Source organism: Gymnogyps californianus, chromosome 5 (genome assembly GCF_018139145.2).
Source record: "Gymnogyps californianus isolate 813 chromosome 5, ASM1813914v2, whole genome shotgun sequence".
Lineage (NCBI taxonomy): Eukaryota > Metazoa > Chordata > Aves > Accipitriformes > Cathartidae > Gymnogyps > Gymnogyps californianus.
This window is the reverse complement of record NC_059475.1, coordinates 13,379,327-13,385,908: the sequence shown is the minus strand read 5'-3', so window position 1 is coordinate 13,385,908 and position 6,582 is coordinate 13,379,327.

The window sequence follows — 6,582 nt, the reverse complement described above, 5'->3', positions numbered from 1 at the left end:
ACAGCTTTATAAGAGTATTAATTTATGAAATATATAATTTAGATACTTTTCTTTTCACTTCAGTATTAATTATCACTGTACCTGAGCAGTGCCAGGCACTGCTTCAACAATTTTTTTATGAGTTAAGAAGTTAAAAGCATTTGGTATATGGCAACCTAATGGACATAAAATTAAGAATTGTATCCAATATAAAAGCTGAAGCATTAATGATAAAGTTGTATATATATAGAAAAGAATAAAATTAACAGATTATATCATAAAGAATATTCAAATGTCTTCAAGAAGAAAAAGCTTAATCTAATGAAAGCTTGGGTTGTATTTCTTTGGATAATGACTTATCATTCAGAACCTACAAGCAACTAACGGGCCACATGCAAATTTTCTGGAGGCTTAGAGGATATATTACACCTTCAGACATGCAAACGCAATTTTCCCATTTGTGCTTGCAGCTTGTCAGAAAACATGAAATAATAAATTTTAAAAACATTTAGAATTCCCACTAGTTCTGGTCATAATTTTCCTCTCTCAAATTACTGAAGACAATAAACCTGTTCTTACTTCATCAAACTTAGGTTTTTTATTATAATTACGTGAACTGAAATTGTTCTCCAATGCAAACAGGACTAACCCTACTACCATTACTGGCATCACAATCATTCTTGACAAGACCGAATTTCAGGCACTCTCCCACAGGAATCTAAGATGATCCTCTCCAAAATACAGTGATATGGATGAACGCATTTCAAATCCAATGTGACAGAAATTATAGAGAACTTACAAATAATGAAAATCTCTTGGGTTTGAGAGATCGTGTTTTCTTAGGCATTCCAAGAAAGGTAATTTATACCTTGTGATGTTTCAGCAAAAAGAAAAAGCCTAGACAAAAAGTACAGGACCTGATCCTCCTTCTAGCTCAAGCGAGTGAGATTTATTTACCTGAATATGTACTAAAATACAAGATTATAGAATACTAAAATCACCAATATTTTGTGGGCTTGTGCTGCAGCTTCAGTCTACGTTTAGCACAATAAAACCTCGGTTTAGATTGGCATGTTAGCACACTAACATTTTTTAATGTTAATAAAGACAGTACTGTCAAAGGAGATTTTGCACAACACAAAAGTATGCTTGTCCAGCATTCAAGGTTGCTCCACAGTGTACTTGGCACAGCAGGTTGGAATTACACTAATACAAGATTCAACATCAGGAATCTCAGGAACCTGGAATCTCAGCAAACTTCTCATTCCTCTAATGATCCAAAAAAAGTTTGGAATTTACTTTAAAGGAAGAAATGTTATTACCAGTATTCAGATAAACAATACTCCACTGTGCAGCCAGCAATATTTATAGAAATAGGAACCACGAAAAAGTGACATAACACAAATTATTTGGAAGTGATTAGTATCTGCTGATTTTATAGACAACTAGGTACCCTACTGCAAAAAGGAAAAGTATGTACAGGAATCAACAGAGGCATGTCCTTTAAAAGATATTTGTATAAGAAATGGTAGTGGGAAAAACTTTACACTCCAGCTCACTCCTGCCTTAACTATCTTATTCTACTAAGTATATCAGCAAAGCTGCCATGAGCAGATGCTAACACTGTAATTAATTCTCAGGACCCTTTTGTTTTACAATAGGGAAAGAATGTGAAATAGTTCGGTGAACTAAATTGAGCATCAAGTACATTCAGTTTGCTGATGGCAAATTGATTTTTTCACAGCAGGCTATCAGTACAATTTCAGACAAGCATTTCATTAAGATACAGCATACATAACTCCTTATAACTTTGAACTACCTTCAACACAACATTAGAATCAAAGAGCAATCAAGTCTTTAAGACTATTCTTAAAATAAAAAATAGGCACTTGACACCATGTTCTCCAGACAGTAAAATAAAAATCAAACTCAAAAAGCTTGCTTGTACAGCATTTAAGTTTACTAACAACATAACTGGCATGAACTGTTGCATGGCAATTTCTATATGAATTTCCCAGCATTTTCTTTAAAATGTTTTAAACACCTGGTGTCAGTTCTAGATGAAAACCCACGCAATCTCTGTTACTTCTTTTTCCAAATGGCTTGTCACAGCAGTGCTCCTCTGACGATTAGGCACAGAGGACAGCTGGCTTAGCAGTACAACTGAACATGGAGAAATATTCTCCCTAGTGTCTGACAGGCAGGTAGGTCATTGCTCTGCACCCTTCATGAAGTTTGTCATGAGGATGGAAGCAGTGATAGAGAAATACCAAAAAAGAGAAGTCTGAGCAATGCTACTCACACAGTCCAAACCCTACCAATTTTCTCCAACTCATCCCACCGGAAGGTCTTCTACAACTGTGTTGGTTTTGGCAGGGATAGAGTTAATTTTCTTCATAGTAGCTGGTATGGGGCTATGGTTTGGATTTGTGCTGAAAACAGTGTTGGTAATACAGGGACGTTCTCACCATTGCTGAGCAGTGCTTACCCAGAGTCAAGGCCCTTTCTGCTTCTCACCCCACCCCACCAGCGAGCAGGCTGGGGGTGCACAAGAAGTTGGGAGGGGACACAGCTGGGACAGCTGACCCCAACTGACCAAAGGGATATTCCACACCATGGGACGTCATGCTCAGCATATAAAGCTGGGGGAAGAAGAAGGAAGGGGGGGACATTTGGAGTGATGGCATTTGTCTTCCCAAGTAACAATTATGCGTGATGGAGCCCTGCTTTCCTGCAGATGGCTGAACAGCTGCCTGCTGATGGGAAGTGGTGAACGAATTCCTTGTTTTGCTTTGCTTGCATGTGAGGCTTTTGCTTTACCTATTAAACTGTCTTTATCTCAACCCATGAGTTTTCTCACTTTTACTCTTCTGATTCTCTCCCCTATTCCACCGGGGGGGAGTGAGCGAGCAGCTGTGTGGTGCTTAGTTGCCGGCTGGGGTTAAACCACGACAACCACCTATAGCACCACCTGATTCAAAGCAGGAGGCTAGAAGAAATCTGAGCAGGATAAACAAGAAGTGGGATTGAACTTGGGAATGCAGAAAACAGTATTGCCCAAAACTGATATTGAATTTATTACATTTAAATAGAGGGTCAAACATGTTAATTATTCAGTTAGGTTCTAATTTGGGTTCAGCAGTGACTAAAGTTGTTCCAGATTAACAAAACTTCAAAGTAACAAACAGTTCATGCTGAATTCTTGTTCAAGGGGGGGGGGGGGGGGAAGTTCAAGTCAGTACTTCCTCTAGGTTCAGTTCAATTAGCTGTACTTATATGAAAACCAGTGGAAAAAATGCTGCCTTGTTTGCTGTTTTTCTTCTAACGTTTCAGATAGGGTTACTGGGCCTCTACTTAATGAGAATTTTTAGTTGAAAGCTCAGCCTTTAAATGCTTTCCAGCTTGCTGACAGAAATGATGCTGAACTCTGTACAGCAACAGGAACTACCAATTTGTCTTCCTCCTCTATTCACTCCTGTCGGATATTACTAGCCCTCTCTCCTTCTGTCCTGCCCATCCTGTGGAGCCTTATCTCACATGGGCCAAAACTTGCTTCTCTATTCCTATCAAGCACCTCCTATTGCCTCCTGCATTCCCACTCTGCCTTTCCTTCATCTCATCTAGTACTCAGCTGCATCTTCACAGGCTCCAGACAGTCTTTTCAGTGATGCTTTTTTCCCAGCTCCTTCCTTAGATATCTCTGAACCAATTTTTCCTAGTGCTTCATTCCTATTCGTTCTCTTTCACCGTTTTGATATTCTCCCCGTGCTTCTAGCAGAAAAGACCTGAATTTCTCTAAAAGCATCCAAATTCCAATCCCGGTGGGAGATATCAGAGGTATTGGTCACTTTATTGTGCCGGTCTAAACTTGAACCTGCAAAGATTTAGTAGAGCCCAGTGTCTCACACCAAAACTAGTGACAGGTAGTAGATACATTTAAAATGATCAGCTAGTAAAGAATACACTCACCAACCTGTAATGGCAGAGTTGAATTCAGCTGTGAAATATATATTCAAAACAGTCTTGTAAGTAAAACATAAGTATTTAGTTTAAGTGGCCCGAATTAGGACAGAGTGTCAGATTACAACTGAATTTTTGTAATTGCAGGAATTTTTAATTTTTTCATAGTTAATGTAAACAAATAATTGTTAACTAAGAGTTTTAGATGGCTTGTTTTGTTCATTTTAACTCAAGCCAATTATTCTGTGTACTTGAGTGTTTTTTAAAAATGCAAATTTAATGTACAAAATATGTCAATACAGGGAAATTCATTATTTTTTCCCATGTGAAGCAGTTCAGTGAAATATCTAACTGTACGTGAAAACTCAAAGAACAAATGCAACTAATAAATCACAACCACTGTTTCCTCAGTTCTGTTACACTTGCTTAAGATGATGAAACAAAACACTTTTTTTAATTGGTTGTTCCTGGTTGCTTTCTATACAGTGCTGCTTTCCCTGTGAGATTTAAAATAAGTAACTGGAAATTAGGAAGAGAATTAGTCCATTATTCTGTAGCAATGACACAATGATTAATTATATTAGTTTACTGCCCCTTTTGCTTTCAAACCCTGCAGTCACAAAATGAGTTTTGTTCAATATTCCTGAAGGGATACGAGAATTAAATTTATACAATTTAACAAATTCCTGCAGGAAAGCCATACTCATCTAAGATAGTAGATGGATGAATCCTCTAATTTACAATAATATGCAGATGGCATACCCCTTACTGAGCAATGCACAGATAAGGAAGCTTCCCAAATGAATCAGAAAAAAAGACTGTGAAGAAACATGGGTGGAAATAGATCAGGCAAGTCTGAGCTTGTGTGTCCTCCTGGAAAGCACTCAAAAACTTTTTACTGTAATTCTGTCTATACCTAATAATTATACTTTCTTTTACCCAGTTCTTTTTAAACCGCCTAGTATTTTAAACACTCTGAGCATTTTCTAAGCCCTACTGAGCATGATTAACAGCTACGAGGGTCTAGGGGAGGCAGATGGAGGTTTAAAATCACTGCCATACCAACACAAATCCCCACATCTTCCATGTCTCTGGTAAATAATGTATTTTAGGAAAAGTATCTTACTTTTAAGGAACAATGTTTCTGCCACATTTTCAATGTTGGAAAACACTCAAATGCAATCCTACCTTCTCACTGTATGCCTTTTGCATGACGTTATTACATAAATCAAAATCTTTGCTTTTAATTAACTGACTTTTTTTCTCTCCAGAATTATGAATATCATCAGAGTTCTGGAAAATGAAATAAGTACCTTAACCACAAAACAGCTATGGCAACAGAAGCAAGACTCTGCAGCTAACCTGTGTGCCTTAGCCCTGATGGGAACACTGTTTACCGTTTTTAGAATATCAAAATAAACTGACTGCAAATCACTACTTCCATGTTTAAATGAATAACACAAAACAAAGCAAAGCTTCTATGTGAAGAATGCAAGGGCTTTATAGGGTCAGGGTCTACACAATTATGAAGATTTGATCAAAGAATTTGAATGTTTGTACTGCAATATAGTCAGGACATAGCTACATTATTGGGAAAGAGGAAAAAAGTAGCAGTAAAGTTGAAGGACGTATTTATGGCTTGATTTAGTAAATTGGCATTTCATATCACCAATATGCTGTATTTCAGTAAAGTAACTCTTAGATGACCTTTTCTGTAATCTTTGGATAAACTGGATTATTATGGGCAAACAGAGAAAGTCAGCAATACATGTTACCTAAGAATACTTCTAATATCAAAATTAAACCCTTTATCACAAATTCAGTTCATAATGAAAACAGACATACTGTTAAATATGAGAGAATACCAAAGTCTTCAGCTACTAAGCCAGAAAAATCTAGATAGTTAAAATTTACTCATTTTAAGATAAATTAACTTTGTATTTTTCAACTCATTTAAAATAAGTTGCATGACACACATAAATTGCATTTGACACGTAACTAAACTCAGAGCCATACAAAAAATCCACCACCTCCTGCATGACGACGGGAGCTGCAAGCTGTGCGTGCTCACTGTGAGAGCGCAGGGTGCCAGGAGCCCGCAGAAGGGCTGGCAGGAGCGCAGGGGCTGCTCACACAGGGAGGGAAGAAACGAAGGCAAGGGCCCCGCACAGCCTCTCCCTGCACGCAGGCAGCAGAGCTGGAGGCCCGGGTGTTTCTCCCTCACGGAGGGCAGCCTACTACCTCCCTCGGATGGCACCTCCGCAGTCACAGACGGACGTTCGGATGCACAGGGGAGGTCTGGGCACCTCCACCAGCAGGTGAAGGGGCAGAGGTCGCTACCAGACAGGGTGTTGAGTTTTCACACTTGGGCTCTGCTGCCCGTGTGGCTCCGCACGTGCCTGCAGCAGGCGAGCATGTGTGAGGGCAATGCAAAGAAGGTCTCACCTGAACAAGAAGGACTAAAACACTCCCTTCCTTGAATTATTTAAGGGATGATGCAGTTAATTCAGGGGGGGAAATAAATAAAAATCCTAACTCTCACAGTGCTTTTTAACCCCAGTCATTTCCCTGGGCATGCATCGTCCTCGAAGTCAGACCCTAAGCTCTGGCTCAGCCACTCCGCACCCAGCAGCTGAGAAGCCG